This window comes from Salvelinus fontinalis, chromosome 7 (assembly GCF_029448725.1).
Source record: "Salvelinus fontinalis isolate EN_2023a chromosome 7, ASM2944872v1, whole genome shotgun sequence".
NCBI lineage: Eukaryota > Metazoa > Chordata > Actinopteri > Salmoniformes > Salmonidae > Salvelinus > Salvelinus fontinalis.
In genome coordinates, this window is record NC_074671.1 from 68,284,246 (window position 1) to 68,304,204 (window position 19,959).

At 46.1% G+C, this 19,959-nt stretch overlaps 1 pseudogene; it reads left to right on the plus strand.

Moving 5' to 3' along the window:
* Positions 1 to 2,715: 2,715 nt before the first annotated feature.
* On the plus strand, positions 2,716 to 19,750 carry LOC129860032 (Krueppel-like factor 12; annotated as a pseudogene).
* Positions 19,751 to 19,959: the final 209 nt, after the last annotated feature.

Sequence of the window (19,959 nt, forward strand, 5' to 3'; positions counted from 1 at the left end):
TTCTTCATGTGATATTTAAAGAGCTTTCTTTATGTGATATTTAAAGAGCTTCCTTTATGTGGTATATAAAGAGCTTCCTTTATGTGATATTTAAAGAGCTTCCTTTATGTGATATTTAAAGAGCTTCCTTTATGTGATCTATAAAAAGCTTCCTTTATGTGATATATAAAGAGCTTCCTTTATGTGATCTATATAGAGCTTCCTTTATGTGATATATAAAGAGCTTCCTTTATGTGATCTATATAGAGCTTCCTTTATGTGATATATAAAGAGCTTCCTGTATGTGATCTATAAAGAGCTTCATTTATGCGATATTTAAAGAGCTTCCTTTATGTGATTTATAAAGAGCTTCCTTTATGTGATATTTAAAGAGCTTCCTTTATGTGATATTTAAAGAGCTTCCTTTATGTGGATCTATAAAGAGCTTCCTTTATGTGGTATATAAAGAGCTTCCTTTATGTGATATGTAAAGAGCTTCCTTTATGTGATATATAAAAAGCTTCCTTTATGTGATCTATAAAGAGCTTCCTTTATGTGATATTTAAAGAGCTTCCTTTATGTGATATTTAAAGAGCTTCCTTCATGTGGATCTATAAAGAGCTTCCTTTATGTGGATCTATAAAGAGCTTCCTTTATGTGGTATATAAAGAGCTTCCTTTATGTGATAAATAAAGAGCTACCCTTATGCGATATTTAAAGAGCTTCCTTTATGTGATCTATAAAGAGCTTCATTTATGTGATATTTAAAGAGCTTCCTTTATGTGATATTTAAAGAGCTTCATTTATGTGATGTATAAAGAGCTTCCTTTATGTGATATATAAAGAGCTTCCCGTATGCGATATTTAAAGAGCTTCCTTTATGTGATCTATAAAGAGCTTCCCTTATGTGATATATAAAGAGCTTCCTTTATGTGATATATAAAGAGCTTCCTCTATGTGATCTATAAAGAGCTTCCTTTATGTGGATCTATAAAGAGCTTCCTTTATGTGATCGATAAAGAGCTTCCTTTATGTGATATATAAAGAGCTTTCTTCATGTGATATTTAAAGAGCTTTCTTTATGTGATATTTAAAGAGCTTTCTTTATGTGATCTATAAAGAGCTTCCTTTATGTGATATATAAAGAGCTTCCTTTATGTGATATTTCAAGAGCTTCCTTTATGTGGATCTATAAAGAGCTTCCTTTATGTGGTATATAAAGAGCTTCCTTTATGTGATATTTAAAGAGCTTCCTTTATGTGATATTTAAAGAGCTTCCTTTATGTGATCTATAAAAAGCTTCCTTTGTGTGATATATAAAGAGCTTCCTTTATGTGATATATAAAGAGCTTCCTTTATGTGATATATAAAGAGCTTCCTTTATGTGATCTATATAGAGCTTCCTTTATGTGATCTGTAAAGAGCTTCCTTTATGTGATATATAAAGAGCTTCCTTTATGTGATATGTAAAGAGCTTCCTTTATGTGATATATAAAGAGCTTCCTGTATGTGATCTATAAAGAGCTTCCTTTATATGATATTTAAAGAGCTTCCTTTATGTGATTTATAAAGAGCTTCCTTTATGTGATATTTATAGAGCTTCCTTTATGTGATATTTAAAGAGCTTCCTTTATGTGGATCTATAAAGAGCTTCCTTTATGTGGTATATAAAGAGCTTCCTTTATGTGATATGTAAAGAGCTTCCTTTATGTGATATATAAAGAGCTTCCTTTATGTGATCTATAAAGAGTTTCCTTTATGTGATATTTAAAGAGCTTCCTTTATGTGATATTTAAAGAGCTTCCTTTATGTGGATCTATAAAGAGCTTCCTTTATGTGGTATATAAAGAGCTTCCTTTATGTGATATATAAAGAGCTTCCTTTATGTGATATATAAAGAGCTTCCTTTATGTGATATTTAAAGAGCTTCCTTTATGTGATATATAAAGAGCTTCCTTTATGTTGTTGATAAAGAGCGTTCTTTATGTGATATTTAAAGAGCTTCCTTCATGTGATCTATAAAGAGCTTCCTTCATGTGATCAGTATAACACTGAACAGAGGAGAGGAGAGGAGAGGAGAGGAGAGGAGAGGAGAGGAGAGGAGAGGAGAGGAGAGGAGAGGAGAGGAGAGGAGAGGAGAGGAGAGGAGAGGAGAGGAGGAAACAAGAGTATACAGACAGACAGACAGACAGACAGACAGACAGACAGACAGACAGACAGACAGGACAGAGAGAGACAGACAGACAGACAGACAGACAGACAGACAGAACAGACAGGAGAGACAGACAGACAGACAGACAGACAGACAGACAGACAGACAGACAGACAGAACAGACAGACAAGACAGACAGACAGACAGACAGACAGACAGACAGACACACAGACAGACAGACAGACAGACAGGACAGAGCCATAGGCGGAAGGTTAAACGATGTTGAGCAGCAGGAACCTGTGGTTAAAGTGTGAGCTGGTTTACCAGAAAGTCCGACGGCGGCGCCTGTCTGTCTGGGAGGAAGTTGCATTGTGGGTTATATGTCTGACTGAAACCACCACGGGTCTCTCTACAACCCAGAGACCGATGCTGCAAGTCAGAGGTGTTACAGTGCCACAGAACACAGGCTGTTCACGGTTACGTTTACCAATGTTTTACATCGTGGTTTAATAACGTTCCTATCAAATATACGAATGAAAACGTTGATTCTATTTCGTCTCGCTAAACAGCGTGGGCGGGACATCATGCTGTAGATCGATAGGATGCCTGCTGTCAGCGTCCAATCAGAGTCCCTGGAGCCTCAGGTAAGAGGATGTGTTGCTGTGTGTGTGTCTACTTTTAAACCCCCGGTCTTTTCCTCTGTGTACTTTTCTCAACTCCCGTCCTCTCTGTTCCTGTTAGCGGTGCTGGTGGCGTGTCCGTCGGGGCGACAGCTAGTTAATGGTAGAGAGCAACAGGAAATGTAGTGTCTGTCTCTGGAGCGCGTCAGGGGACCATCAGGGCCTCTCTTAAATCAACAGAGCAGTAGAAAGACTGAACCACTCTGAAACACAAGCCCTCTGTTCTGTTCTGTTAGGGTGGGCCCCCTGCCATGGACCTCTCCTCTCCGCTCCGCTCCTCTCCTCTCCTCTCCTCTCTGTTCAGTGTTATACTGATCACATGAAGGAAGCTCTTTATAAATCACGTAAAGGAAGCTCTTTATAGATCACATGAAGGAAGCTCTTTATAGATCCACATAAAGGAAGCTCTTTATAGATCACATGAAGGAAGCTGTTTATCGATCACATAAAGGAAGCTCTTTATAGATCACATGAAGGAAGCTCTTTATATATCACATGAAGGAAGCTCTTTATAGATCACATAAAGGAAGCTCTTTATAGATCACATGAAGGAAGCTCTTTATAGATCACATAAAGGAAGCTGTTTATAGATCACATGAAGGAAGCTCTTTATAGATCACATGAAGGAAGCTCTTTATAGATCACATAAAGGAAGCTGTTTATAGATCACATAAAGGAAGCTCTTGCTATAAGATTTCCTTTCTTTTTATTTCCTTTATTCCCCTCTCCCCTTCCCCTCTGTCCCCCCTCCTCCAACCTCTCCTCTCTCCTCCTCTCCCCTCTCCCCTTCTCATCTCCCCTCCTCTCTCCCCTCTCCTCTCTCCTCTATTCCCCTCTCTCCTTCCCCTCTGTCCTCCCTCTCCCCTTCCCCTCTCCCCTCCTCCAACCTCTCCTCTCTCCTCCTCTCTCCTCTCTCCTCTATTCCCCTCTCTCCTTCCCCTCTGTTCTCCCTCTCCCCTTCCCCTCTCCCCTCCTCCAACCTCTCCTCTCTCCTCCTCTCTCCTCCTCTCCCCTTCCCCCCTCCTCTCTCCCCTCTATCACCCCTCTCCTTTCCCTCTCTCCTTCCCCTCTCTCCTCCTTCTCCCCTTCCCCTCTCCCCTCCTCCAACCTCTCCTCTCTCCTGCTCTCTCCTCCTCTCCCCTTCCCCCCTCATCTCTCCCTCTCTCCCCTATCCTCTCTCCTCTATCCCCCTCTCTCCTTCCCCTCTCTCCTCCCTCACTGTCTCCTTCACCTCTCTCCTTTCTCCCCCTCTCTTCTTCCGCTCTCCCGTCTCCCCTCTCTCCTCCCTCCTCTCTCCCCCTCTCTTCTTGACCCTCTCTCATCTCTCCCCTCTACCCTATCCTCTCTCCTCTATCCCCCTCTCTCCTCCCTCTCCCCTTCCCCTCTCCCCTCCTCTCTCCCCTCTCCCCTTCCCCTCTCTCCTTTCTCCCCCTCTCTTCTTCCACTCTCCCGTCTCTCCTCTCTCCTCTCTCCTCTCTCCCCTCTCTTCTTCTCCTCTCTCCTCTCTCTCCTCTCTCCTCTCCAGTCTCTGTTGGTGTTGTCCCCTCCTGAGATGGACAGGGTGGTTCTGAAGAGGAAGATGTTCGACCCAGTACCTCCGAGACCTCCAGACACACAACCCTGTAACCCAAATTCCTTCCAGCCCCAGACAGAGCCTGTAGATCTGTCCACCAGCCGCTCCAGGACCCCTCCAACATCCACAGGGGTCTCACTGGGCCCCCTGCCGTCCACCTCCATCACCAGGCCTTCCTCATCATCATCCTCCTCCTCTGTCATTACGTATGTCCCAAAGAGTCCCGGCATGAGAGTCCTTTGTGGTTTTGTCAGAGGGTACGTCCTCACACCACTCTCCTCCAGCCCTGCCCCTCTTCATGCCCACCGTACGCCCGTAGTGGTACGGCCCACACCCCTGCTCTACACCCACCCAGCACACAGCAGAACCCTGGTGGTACCATGGTGACGGCCAGGATGATGAGCTGCCGACCATGAGGCTGGACAGTGTGACAGAGATGGGACGGGCTGTTACCAGAGTGGGTCATGAGTGAGTACAGAGATGGGACGGGCTGTTACCAGAGTGGGTCATGAGTGAGTACAGAGATGGGACAGGTTGTAACCAGAGTGGGTCAGGACTGACTACAGAGATGACCGGCTGTAACCAGAGTGGGTCAGGACTGACTACAGAGATGGGACGGGCTGTAACCAGAGTGGGTCAGGACTGACTACAGAGATGGGACGGGCTGTAACCAGAGTGGGTCAGGACTGACTACAGAGATGGGACGGGCTGTAACCAGAGTGGGTCAGGACTGACTACAGAGATGGGACGGGCTGTAACCAGAGTGGGTCAGGACTGACTACAGAGATGGGACAGGCTGTAACCAGAGTGGGTCAGGACTGACTACAGAGATGGGACAGGCTGTAACCAGAGTGGGTCAGGACTGACTACAGAGATGGGACAGGCTGTAACCAGAGTGGGTCAGGACTGACTACAGAGATGGGACAGGCTGTAGCCAGAGTGGGTCAGGACTGACTACAGAGATGGGACAGGCTGTAACCAGAGTGGGTCAGGACTGACTACAGAGATGGGACAGGCTGTAGCCAGAGTGGGTCAGGACTGACTACAGAGATGGGACAGGCTGTAACCAGAGTGGGTCAGAACTGACTACAGAGATGGGACAGGCTGTAACCAGAGTGGGTCAGGACTGACTACAGAGATGGGACAGGCTGTAACCAGAGTGGGTCAGGACTGACTACAGAGATGGGACGGGCTGTAACCAGAGTGGGTCAGGACTGACTACAGAGATGGGACGGGCTGTAACCAGAGTGGGTCAGGACTGACTACAGAGATGGGACGGGCTGTAACCAGAGTGGTTCAGGACTGACTACAGAGATGGGACGGGCTGTAGCCAGAGTGGGTCAGGACTGACTACAGAGATGGGACAGGCTGTAACCAGAGTGGGTCAGGGCTGACTACAGAGATGGGACAGGCTGTAACCAGAGTGGGTCAGGACTGACTACAGAGATGGGACAGGCTGTAGCCAGAGTGGGTCAGGACTGACTACAGAGATGGGACGGGCTGTAACCAGAGTGGGTCAGGACTGACTACAGAGATGGGACGGGCTGTAACCAGAGTGGGTCAGGACTGACTACAGAGATGGGACGGGCTGTAACCAGAGTGGGTCAGGACTGACTACAGAGATGGGACGGGCTGTAACCAGAGTGGGTCAGGACTGACTACAGAGATGGGACGGGCTGTAACCAGAGTGGGTCAGGACTGACTACAGAGATGGGACGGGCTGTAACCAGAGTGGGTCAGGACTGACTACAGAGATGGGACGGGCTGTAACCAGAGTGGGTCAGGACTGACTACAGAGATGGGACGGGCTGTAACCAGAGTGGGTCAGGACTGACTACAGAGATGGGACGGGCTGTAACCAGAGTGGGTCAGGACTGACTACAGAGATGGGACGGGCTGTAACCAGAGTGGGTCAGGACTGACTACAGAGATGGGACGGGCTGTAACCAGAGTGGGTCAGGACTGACTACAGAGATGGGACGGGCTGTAACCAGAGTGGGTCAGGACTGACTACAGAGATGGGACGGGCTGTAACCAGAGTGGGTCAGGACTGACTACAGAGATGGGACGGGCTGTAGCCAGAGTGGGTCAGGACTGACTACAGAGATGGGACGGGCTGTAACCAGAGTGGGTCAGGACTGACTACAGAGATGGGACGGGCTGTAACCAGAGTGGGTCAGGACTGACTACAGAGATGGGACGGGCTGTAACCAGAGTGGGTCAGGACTGACTACAGAGATGGGACGGGCTGTAACCAGAGTGGGTCAGGACTGACTACAGAGATGGGACGGGTTGTAACCAGAGTGGGTCAGGACTGACTACAGAGATGGGACGGGCTGTAACCAGAGTGGGTCAGGACTGACTACAGAGATGGGACGGGCTGTAACCAGAGTGGGTCAGGACTGACTACAGAGATGGGACGGGCTGTAACCAGAGTGGGTCAGGACTGACTACAGAGATGGGACGGGCTGTAACCAGAGTGGGTCAGGACTGACTACAGAGATGGGACGGGCTGTAACCAGAGTGGGTCAGGACTGACTACAGAGATGGGACGGGCTGTAACCAGAGTGGGTCAGGACTGACTACAGAGATGGGACGGGCTGTAACCAGAGTGGGTCAGGACTGACTACAGAGATGGGACAGGTTGTAACCAGAGTGGGTCAGGACTGACTACAGAGATGGGACGGGCTGTAACCAGAGTGGGTCAGGACTGACTACAGAGATGGGACGGGCTGTTACCAGAGTGGGTCAGGACTGACTACAGAGATGGGACGGGCTGTAACCAGAGTGGGTCAGGACTGACTACAGAGATGGGACGGGTTGTAACCAGAGTGGGTCAGGACTGACTACAGAGATGGGACGGGCTGTAACCAGAGTGGGTCAGGACTGACTACAGAGATGGGACGGGCTGTAACCAGAGTGGGTCAGGACTGACTACAGAGATGGGACGGGCTGTAACCAGAGTGGGTCAGGACTGACTACAGAGATGGGACAGGCTGTAACCAGAGTGGGTCAGGACTGACTACAGAGATGGGACGGGCTGTAACCAGAGTGGGTCAGGACTGACTACAGAGATGGGACGGGCTGTAACCAGAGTGGGTCAGGACTGACTACAGAGATGGGACAGGCTGTAGCCAGAGTGGGTCAGGACTGACTACAGAGATGGGACGGGCTGTAACCAGAGTGGGTCAGGACTGACTACAGAGATGGGACGGGCTGTTACCAGAGTGGGTCAGGACTGACTACAGAGATGGGACGGGCTGTAACCAGAGTGGGTCAGGACTGACTACAGAGATGGGACGGGTTGTAACCAGAGTGGGTCAGGACTGACTACAGAGATGGGACGGGCTGTAACCAGAGTGGGTCAGGACTGACTACAGAGATGGGACGGGCTGTAACCAGAGTGGGTCAGGACTGACTACAGAGATGGGACGGGCTGTAACCAGAGTGGGTCAGGACTGACTACAGAGATGGGACAGGCTGTAACCAGAGTGGGTCAGGACTGACTACAGAGATGGGACGGGCTGTAACCAGAGTGGGTCAGGACTGACTACAGAGATGGGACGGGCTGTAACCAGAGTGGGTCAGGACTGACTACAGAGATGGGACAGGCTGTAACCAGAGTGGGTCAGGACTGACTACAGAGATGGGACGGGCTGTAACCAGAGTGGTTCAGGACTGACTACAGAGATGGGACAGGCTGTAACCAGAGTGGGTCAGGACTGACTACAGAGATGGGACAGGCTGTAACCAGAGTGGGTCAGGACTGACTACAGAGATGGGACAGGCTGTAACCAGAGTGGGTCAGGACTGACTACAGAGATGGGACAGGCTGTAACCAGAGTGGGTCAGGACTGACTACAGAGATGGGACAGGCTGTAACCAGAGTGGGTCAGGACTGACTACAGAGATGGGACGGGCTGTAACCAGAGTGGGTCAGGAATGACTACAGTAGCCGTCCATTCCACCTCTTCACTTGATCACAGGGCTCCATCTAGTGGCGAAGGAGAAGAGACTGTTAGAAAATACCTTTCAAATGCATTGAACCAGTCTAGATACGTCCAATAGGAGACAGCAACACAGTTCATTGAACCAGTCGAGATACGACCAATAGGAGACAGCAACACAGATCATTGAACCAGTCGAGATACGACCAATAGGAGACAGCAACACAGTTCATTGAACCAGTCTAGATACGACCAATAGGAGACAGCATCACAGTTCATTGAACCAGTCGAGATACGACCAATAGGAGACAGCAACACAGTTCATTGAACCAGTCTAGATACGTCCAATAGGAGACAGCAACACAGTTCATTGAACCAGTCTAGATACGACCAATAGGAGACAGGAACACAGTTCATTGAACCAGTCTAGATACGACCAATAGGAGACAGCAACACAGTTCATTGAACCAGTCTAGATACGACCAATAGGAGACAGCAACACAGTTCATTGAACCAGTCTAGATACGACCAATAGGAGACAGCAACACAGTTCATTGAACCAGTCTAGATACGACCAATAGGAGACAGCAACACAGTTCATTGAACCAGTCTAGATACGTCCAATAGGAGACAGCAACACAGTTCATTGAACCAGTCTAGATACGACCAATAGGAGACAGGAACACAGTTCATTGAACCAGTCTAGATACGACCAATAGGAGACAGCAACACAGTTCATTGAACCAGTCTAGATACGACCAATAGGAGACAGCAACACAGTTCATTGAACCAGTCTAGATACGTCCAATAGGAGACAGCAACACAGTTCATTGAACCAGTCTAGATACGTCCAATAGGAGACAGCAACACAGTTCATTGAACCAGTCTAGATACGACCAATAGGAGACAGCGACACAGTTCATTGAACCAGTCTAGATACGACCAATAGGAGACAGCAACACAGTGCATTGAACCAGTCTAGATACGACCAATAGGAGACAGCAACACAGTTCATTGAACCAGTCTAGATACGTCCAATAGGAGACAGCAACAAAGTTCATTGAACCAGTCTAGATACGTCCAATAGGAGACAGCAACACAGTTCATTGAACCAGTCTAGATACGTCCAATAGGAGACAGCAACACAGTTCATTGAACCAGTCGAGATACGTCCAATAGGAGACAGCAACACAGTTCATTGAACCAGTCTAGATACGACCAATAGGAGACAGCGACACAGTTCATTGAACCAGTCGAGATACGACCAATAGGAGACAGCGACACAGTTCATTGAACCAGTCTAGATACGTCCAATAGGAGACAGCGACACAGTTCATTGAACCAGTCTAGATACGTCCAATAGGAGACAGCAACACAGTTCATTGAACCAGTCGAGATACGACCAATAGGAGACAGCAACACAGTCCATTGAACCAGTCTAGATACGACCAATAGGAGACAGAAACACAGTCCATTGAACCAGTCGAGATACGACCAATAGGAGACAGCAACACAGTCCATTGAACCAGTCTAGATACGACCAATAGGAGACAGAAACACAGTCCATTGAACCAGTCGAGATACGACCAATGGGAGACAGCAACACAGTCCATTGAACCAGTCTAGATACGACCAATAGGAGACAGAAACACAGTCCATTGAACCAGTCGAGATACGACCAATAGGAGACAGCAACACAGTCCATTGAACCAGTCTAGATACGACCAATAGGAGACAGCGACACAGTTCATTGAACCAGTCTAGATACGACCAATAGGAGACAGCAACACAGTCCATTGAACCAGTCTAGATACGACCAATAGGAGACAGCGACACAGTTCATTGAACCAGTCTAGATACGACCAATAGGAGACAGCAACACAGTTCATTGAACCAGTCTAGATACGACCAATAGGAGACAGCAACACAGTCCATTGAACCAGTCTAGATACGACCAATAGGAGACAGCGACACAGTTCATTGAACCAGTCTAGATACGACCAATAGGAGACAGCAACACAGTCCATTGAACCAGTCTAGATACGACCAATAGGAGACAGCGACACAGTTCATTGAACCAGTCTAGATACGACCAATAGGAGACAGCAACACAGTCCATTGAACCAGTCTAGATACGACCAATAGGAGACAGCGACACAGTTCATTGAACCAGTCTAGATACGACCAATAGGAGACAGCAACACAGTCCATTGAACCAGTCTAGATACGACCAATAGGAGACAGCATCACAGATCATTGAACCAGTCGAGATACGACCAATAGGAGACAGCAACACAGATCATTGAACCAGTCGAGATACGACCAATAGGAGACAGCGACACAGATCATTGAACCAGTCGAGATACGACCAATAGGAGACAGCGACACAGTCCATTGAACCAGTCTAGATACGACCAATAGGAGACAGCGACACAGATCATTGAACCAGTCGAGATACGACCAATAGGAGACAGCGACACAGATCATTGAACCAGTCTAGATACGACCAATAGGAGACAGCGACACAGATCATTGAACCAGTCTAGATACGACCAATAGGAGACAGCAACACAGTTCATTGAACCAGTCTAGATACGACCAATAGGAGACAGGAACACAGTTCATTGAACCAGTCGAGATACGACCAATAGGAGACAGCGACACAGTTCATTGAACCAGTCTAGATACGACCAATAGGAGACAGCAACACAGTCCATTGAACCAGTCGAGATACGACCAATAGGAGACAGCAACACAGTTCATTGAACCAGTCTAGATACGTCCAATAGGAGACAGCAACACAGTTCATTGAACCAGTCTAGATACGTCCAATAGGAGACAGCAACACAGTTCATTGAACCAGTCTAGATACGACCAATAGGAGACAGCGACACAGTTCATTGAACCAGTCTAGATACGACCAATAGGAGACAGCAACACAGTGCATTGAACCAGTCTAGATACGACCAATAGGAGACAGCAACACAGTTCATTGAACCAGTCTAGATACGTCCAATAGGAGACAGCAACAAAGTTCATTGAACCAGTCTAGATACGTCCAATAGGAGACAGCAACACAGTTCATTGAACCAGTCTAGATACGTCCAATAGGAGACAGCAACACAGTTCATTGAACCAGTCGAGATACGTCCAATAGGAGACAGCAACACAGTTCATTGAACCAGTCTAGATACGACCAATAGGAGACAGCGACACAGTTCATTGAACCAGTCGAGATACGACCAATAGGAGACAGCGACACAGTTCATTGAACCAGTCTAGATACGTCCAATAGGAGACAGCGACACAGTTCATTGAACCAGTCTAGATACGTCCAATAGGAGACAGCAACACAGTTCATTGAACCAGTCGAGATACGACCAATAGGAGACAGCAACACAGTCCATTGAACCAGTCTAGATACGACCAATAGGAGACAGAAACACAGTCCATTGAACCAGTCGAGATACGACCAATAGGAGACAGCAACACAGTCCATTGAACCAGTCTAGATACGACCAATAGGAGACAGAAACACAGTCCATTGAACCAGTCGAGATACGACCAATAGGAGACAGCAACACAGTCCATTGAACCAGTCTAGATACGACCAATAGGAGACAGCGACACAGTTCATTGAACCAGTCTAGATACGACCAATAGGAGACAGCAACACAGTCCATTGAACCAGTCTAGATACGACCAATAGGAGACAGCGACACAGTTCATTGAACCAGTCTAGATACGACCAATAGGAGACAGCAACACAGTTCATTGAACCAGTCTAGATACGACCAATAGGAGACAGCAACACAGTCCATTGAACCAGTCTAGATACGACCAATAGGAGACAGCGACACAGTTCATTGAACCAGTCTAGATACGACCAATAGGAGACAGCAACACAGTCCATTGAACCAGTCTAGATACGACCAATAGGAGACAGCGACACAGTTCATTGAACCAGTCTAGATACGACCAATAGGAGACAGCGACACAGTTCATTGAACCAGTCTAGATACGACCAATAGGAGACAGCAACACAGTCCATTGAACCAGTCTAGATACGACCAATAGGAGACAGCGACACAGTTCATTGAACCAGTCTAGATACGACCAATAGGAGACAGCAACACAGTCCATTGAACCAGTCTAGATACGACCAATAGGAGACAGCATCACAGATCATTGAACCAGTCGAGATACGACCAATAGGAGACAGCAACACAGATCATTGAACCAGTCGAGATACGACCAATAGGAGACAGCGACACAGATCATTGAACCAGTCGAGATACGACCAATAGGAGACAGCGACACAGTCCATTGAACCAGTCTAGATACGACCAATAGGAGACAGCGACACAGATCATTGAACCAGTCGAGATACGACCAATAGGAGACAGCGACACAGATCATTGAACCAGTCTAGATACGACCAATAGGAGACAGCGACACAGATCATTGAACCAGTCTAGATACGACCAATAGGAGACAGCAACACAGTTCATTGAACCAGTCTAGATACGACCAATAGGAGACAGGAACAGAGTTCATTGAACCAGTCGAGATACGACCAATAGGAGACAGCGACACAGTTCATTGAACCAGTCGAGATACGACCAATAGGAGACAGAAACACAGTCCATTGAACCAGTCGAGATACGACCAATAGGAGACAGCAACACAGTCCATTGAACCAGTCTAGATACGACCAATAGGAGACAGAAACACAGTCCATTGAACCAGTCGAGATACGACCAATAGGAGACAGCAACACAGTCCATTGAACCAGTCTAGATACGACAAATAGGAGACAGCGACACAGTTCATTGAACCAGTCTAGATACGACCAATAGGAGACAGCAACACAGTCCATTGAACCAGTCTAGATACGACCAATAGGAGACAGCGACACAGTTCATTGAACCAGTCTAGATACGACCAATAGGAGACAGCAACACAGTTCATTGAACCAGTCTAGATACGACCAATAGGAGACAGCAACACAGTTCATTGAACCAGTCTAGATACGACCAATAGGAGACAGCAACACAGTCCATTGAACCAGTCTAGATACGACCAATAGGAGACAGCGACACAGTTCATTGAACCAGTCTAGATACGACCAATAGGAGACAGCAACACAGTCCATTGAACCAGTCTAGATACGACCAATAGGAGACAGCGACACAGTCCATTGAACCAGTCTAGATACGACCAATAGGAGACAGCGACACAGTTCATTGAACCAGTCTAGATACGACCAATAGGAGACAGCAACACAGTCCATTGAACCAGTCGAGATACGACCAATAGGAGACAGCAACACAGTTCATTGAACCAGTCTAGATACGTCCAATAGGAGACAGCAACACAGTTCATTGAACCAGTCTAGATACGTCCAATAGGAGACAGCAACACAGTTCATTGAACCAGTCTAGATACGACCAATAGGAGACAGCGACACAGTTCATTGAACCAGTCTAGATACGACCAATAGGAGACAGCAACACAGTGCATTGAACCAGTCTAGATACGACCAATAGGAGACAGCAACACAGTTCATTGAACCAGTCTAGATACGTCCAATAGGAGACAGCAACAAAGTTCATTGAACCAGTCTAGATACGTCCAATAGGAGACAGCAACACAGTTCATTGAACCAGTCTAGATACGTCCAATAGGAGACAGCAACACAGTTCATTGAACCAGTCGAGATACGTCCAATAGGAGACAGCAACACAGTTCATTGAACCAGTCTAGATACGACCAATAGGAGACAGCGACACAGTTCATTGAACCAGTCGAGATACGACCAATAGGAGACAGCGACACAGTTCATTGAACCAGTCTAGATACGTCCAATAGGAGACAGCGACACAGTTCATTGAACCAGTCTAGATACGTCCAATAGGAGACAGCAACACAGTTCATTGAACCAGTCGAGATACGACCAATAGGAGACAGCAACACAGTCCATTGAACCAGTCTAGATACGACCAATAGGAGACAGAAACACAGTCCATTGAACCAGTCGAGATACGACCAATAGGAGACAGCAACACAGTCCATTGAACCAGTCTAGATACGACCAATAGGAGACAGAAACACAGTCCATTGAACCAGTCGAGATACGACCAATAGGAGACAGCAACACAGTCCATTGAACCAGTCTAGATACGACCAATAGGAGACAGAAACACAGTCCATTGAACCAGTCGAGATACGACCAATAGGAGACAGCAACACAGTCCATTGAACCAGTCTAGATACGACCAATAGGAGACAGCGACACAGTTCATTGAACCAGTCTAGATACGACCAATAGGAGACAGCAACACAGTCCATTGAACCAGTCTAGATACGACCAATAGGAGACAGCGACACAGTTCATTGAACCAGTCTAGATACGACCAATAGGAGACAGCAACACAGTTCATTGAACCAGTCTAGATACGACCAATAGGAGACAGCAACACAGTCCATTGAACCAGTCTAGATACGACCAATAGGAGACAGCGACACAGTTCATTGAACCAGTCTAGATACGACCAATAGGAGACAGCAACACAGTCCATTGAACCAGTCTAGATACGACCAATAGGAGACAGCGACACAGTTCATTGAACCAGTCTAGATACGACCAATAGGAGACAGCGACACAGTTCATTGAACCAGTCTAGATACGACCAATAGGAGACAGCAACACAGTCCATTGAACCAGTCTAGATACGACCAATAGGAGACAGCGACACAGTTCATTGAACCAGTCTAGATACGACCAATAGGAGACAGCAACACAGTCCATTGAACCAGTCTAGATACGACCAATAGGAGACAGCATCACAGATCATTGAACCAGTCGAGATACGACCAATAGGAGACAGCAACACAGATCATTGAACCAGTCGAGATACGACCAATAGGAGACAGCGACACAGATCATTGAACCAGTCGAGATACGACCAATAGGAGACAGCGACACAGTCCATTGAACCAGTCTAGATACGACCAATAGGAGACAGCGACACAGATCATTGAACCAGTCGAGATACGACCAATAGGAGACAGCGACACAGATCATTGAACCAGTCTAGATACGACCAATAGGAGACAGCGACACAGATCATTGAACCAGTCTAGATACGACCAATAGGAGACAGCAACACAGTTCATTGAACCAGTCTAGATACGACCAATAGGAGACAGGAACACAGTCCATTGAACCAGTCTAGATACGACCAATAGGAGACAGCGACACAGTTCATTGAACCAGTCGAGATACGACCAATAGGAGACAGAAACACAGTCCATTGAACCAGTCGAGATACGACCAATAGGAGACAGCAACACAGTCCATTGAACCAGTCTAGATACGACCAATAGGAGACAGAAACACAGTCCATTGAACCAGTCGAGATACGACCAATAGGAGACAGCAACACAGTCCATTGAACCAGTCTAGATACGACCAATAGGAGACAGCGACACAGTTCATTGAACCAGTCTAGATACGACCAATAGGAGACAGCAACACAGTCCATTGAACCAGTCTAGACACGACCAATAGGAGACAGCGACACAGTTCATTGAACCAGTCTAGATACGACCAATAGGAGACAGCAACACAGTTCATTGAACCAGTCTAGATACGACCAATAGGAGACAGCAACACAGTCCATTGAACCAGTCTAGATACGACCAATAGGAGACAGCGACACAGTTCATTGAACCAGTCTAGATACGACCAATAGGAGACAGCAACACAGTCCATTGAACCAGTCTAGATACGACCAATAGGAGACAGCGACACAGTTCATTGAACCAGTCTAGATACGACCAATAGGAGACAGCGACACAGTTCATTGAACCAGTCTAGATACGACCAATAGGAGACAGCAACACAGTCCATTGAACCAGTCTAGATACGACCAATAGGAGACAGCGACACAGTTCATTGAAGCAGTCTAGATACGACCAATAGGAGACAGCAACACAGTCCATTGAACCAGTCTAGATACGACCAATAGGAGACAGCATCACAGATCATTGAACCAGTCGAGATTCGTCCAATAGGAGACAGCATCACAGTTCATTGAACCAGTCGAGATACGACCAATAGGAGACAGCAACACAGTTCATTGAACCAGTCGAGATACGACCAATAGGAGACAGCAACACAGTTCATTGAACCAGTCTAGATACGACCAATAGGAGACAGCAACACAGATCATTGAACCAGTCTAGATACGACCAATAGGAGACAGCAACACAGATCATTGAACCAGTCTAGATACGACCAATAGGAGACAGCAACACAGTTCATTGAACCAGTCGAGATACGACCAATAGGAGACAGCAACACAGTTCATTGAACCAGTCGAGATACGACCAATAGGAGACAGGAACACAGATCATTGAACCAGTCTAGATACGACCAATAGGAGACAGCAACACAGTTCATTGAACCAGTCTAGATACGTCCAATAGGAGACAGGAACACAGTTCATTGAACCAGTCTAGATACGACCAATAGGAGACAGCAACACAGTTCATTGAACCAGTCTAGATACGTCCAATAGGAGACAGCATCACAGATCATTGAACCTTGAAAACGGGATACAACGTGTTGCAATGATTGATTGATTGATTGATTGATTGATTGATTGTGTTGCAGCTCGATGTTGGCCGGAGGTATCCAGGGCATGAGAGTAGGTCATGTGACCAGGTCAGAGGTCAGGGGGCGTGGCCGTGGGTGTGTCCACAGCTGTGAGTTTTACGGCTGTTACAAGGAGTACACCAAGAGTTCCCACCTCAAGGCCCACAGACGCACACACACAGGTATGTCATACACACACACACACACACACACACACACACACACACACACACACACACACACACACACACACACACACACACACACACACACACACACACACACACACACACACACCTGTAAAACATCACCTATCATACTACTATGACCCTGTAAAACAACACCTATCATACTACTATGACCCTGTAAAACAACACCTATCATACTACTATGACCCTGTAAAACAACACCTATCATACTACTGTGACTGACCCTGTAAAACAACACCTATCATACTACTATGACCGACCCTGTAAAACAACACCTATCATACTACTATGACTGACCCTGTACAACAACACCTATCATACTACTATGACTGACCCTGTAAAACAACACCTATCATACTACTATGACTGATATGACCGACCCTGTAAAACAACACCTATCATACTACTATGACTGACCCTGTACAACAACACCTATCATACTACTATGACCCTGTAAAACAACACCTATCATACTACTATGACTGACCCTGTACAACAACACCTATCATACTACTATGACTGACCCTGTACAACAACACCTATCATACTACTATGACTGACCCTGTAAAACAACACCTATCATACTACTATGACTGACCCTGTAAAACACCACCTATCATACTACTATGACTGACCCTGTAAAACAACACCTATCGTACTACTATGACTGACCCTGTAAAACAACACCTATCGTACTACTATGACTGACCCTGTAAAACAACACCTATCATACTACTATGACCCTGTAAAACAACACCTATCATACTACTATGACTGACCCTGTAAAACAACACCTATCATACTACTATGACTGACCCTGTAAAACAACACCTATCATACTACTATGACCCTGTAAAACAACACCTATCATACTACTATGACCCTGTAAAACAACACCTATCATACTACTATGACTGACCCTGTAAAACACCACCTATCATACTACTATGACTGACCCTGTACAACAACACCTATCATACTACTCTGACCCTGTAAAACATCACCTATCATACTACTATGACCCTGTAAAACAACACCTATCATACTACTATGACCCTGTAAAACAACACCTATCATACTACTATGACTGACCCTGTAAAACACCACCTATCATACTACTATGACTGACCCTGTACAACAACACCTATCATACTACTCTGACCCTGTAAAACATCACCTATCATACTACTATGACTGACCCTGTAAAACAACACCTATCATACTACTATGACCCTGTAAAACAACACCTATCATACTACTATGACCCTGTAAAACAACACCTATCATACTACTATGACTGACCCTGTAAAACAACACCTATCATACTACTATGACCCTGTAAAACAACACCTATCATACTACTATGACCCTGTAAAACAACACCTATCATACTACTATGACTGACCCTGTAAAACAACACCTATCATACTACTATGACCCTGTAAAACAACACCTATCATACTACTATGGCCGACCCTGTAAAACAACACCTATCATACTACTATGGCCGACCCTGTAAAACAACACCTATCATACTACTGTGACTGACCCTGTAAAACAACACCTATCATACTACTATGACTGACCCTGTAAAACAACACCTATCATACTACTACTATGACCCTGTAAAACAACACCTATCATACTACTATGACCCTGTAAAACAACACCTATCATACTACTATGACTGACCCTGTAAAACAACACCTATCATACTACTATGACTGACCCTGTAAAACAACACCTATCATACTACTATGACTGACCCTGTAAAACAACACCTATCATACTACTATGACCCTGTAAAACAACACCTATCATACTACTATGACCCTGTACAACAACACATTTCACTCTACTTCTCCGGTGTATGTGAGAGTAAAAACATAATCTATCTTCTCTGTTCCAGGTGAGAAGCCGTATAAGTGCACGTGGGACGGGTGCACGTGGCATTTTGGCCGTTCTGACGAGTTGACCCGTCATTACAGGAAACACACGGGGGTCAAGCCCTTCACGTGTGGCGACTGTCAACGCTCCTTTTCCCGCTCGGATCACCTGGCCCTGCACAGACGCAGACACACACTGATCTGAGGAGGGACGGACGGACGGACGGACTGATCTTAGGAGGGACGGACGGACGGACGGACTGATCTGAGGAGGGACGGACGGACGGACTGATCTGAGGAGGGACGGACGGACGGACTGATCTGAGGAGGGACGGACAGACGGACTGATCTGAGGAGGGATGGAGCCAGCCAGTTCATTCAACATGTTTTAAACAACGGATTGAAAAAACAAGTGTCCAAGTTCCAAAAGGCCCCCTAGTGGATATAAATATAATCTGCTGCCCCCTAGTGGATATAAATATAATCTGCTGCCCCCTAGTGGATATAAATATAATATGCTGCCCCCTAGTGGATATAAATATAATCTGCTGCCCCCTAGTGGATATAAATATAATATGCTGCCCCCTAGTGGATCTATGTCGAATGTATTTTATTCTGTTTTCCAGACAAATTAAACTGTGAATTAAATGTATACTAAAATACATATGTGTCAAATGTTTAAATTATATTGATTTATTAATTTATTGTACTATAATCTCTGAACTACATTGAAGCAGATGATAGATACAGTTGAAGTCGGAGGTTTACATACACTTAGGATGAAGTCATTAAAACTCGTTTTTCAACCACTCCACAAATTTCTTGTGAACAAACTATAGTTTTGGCAAGTCGGTTAGGACATCTACTTTGT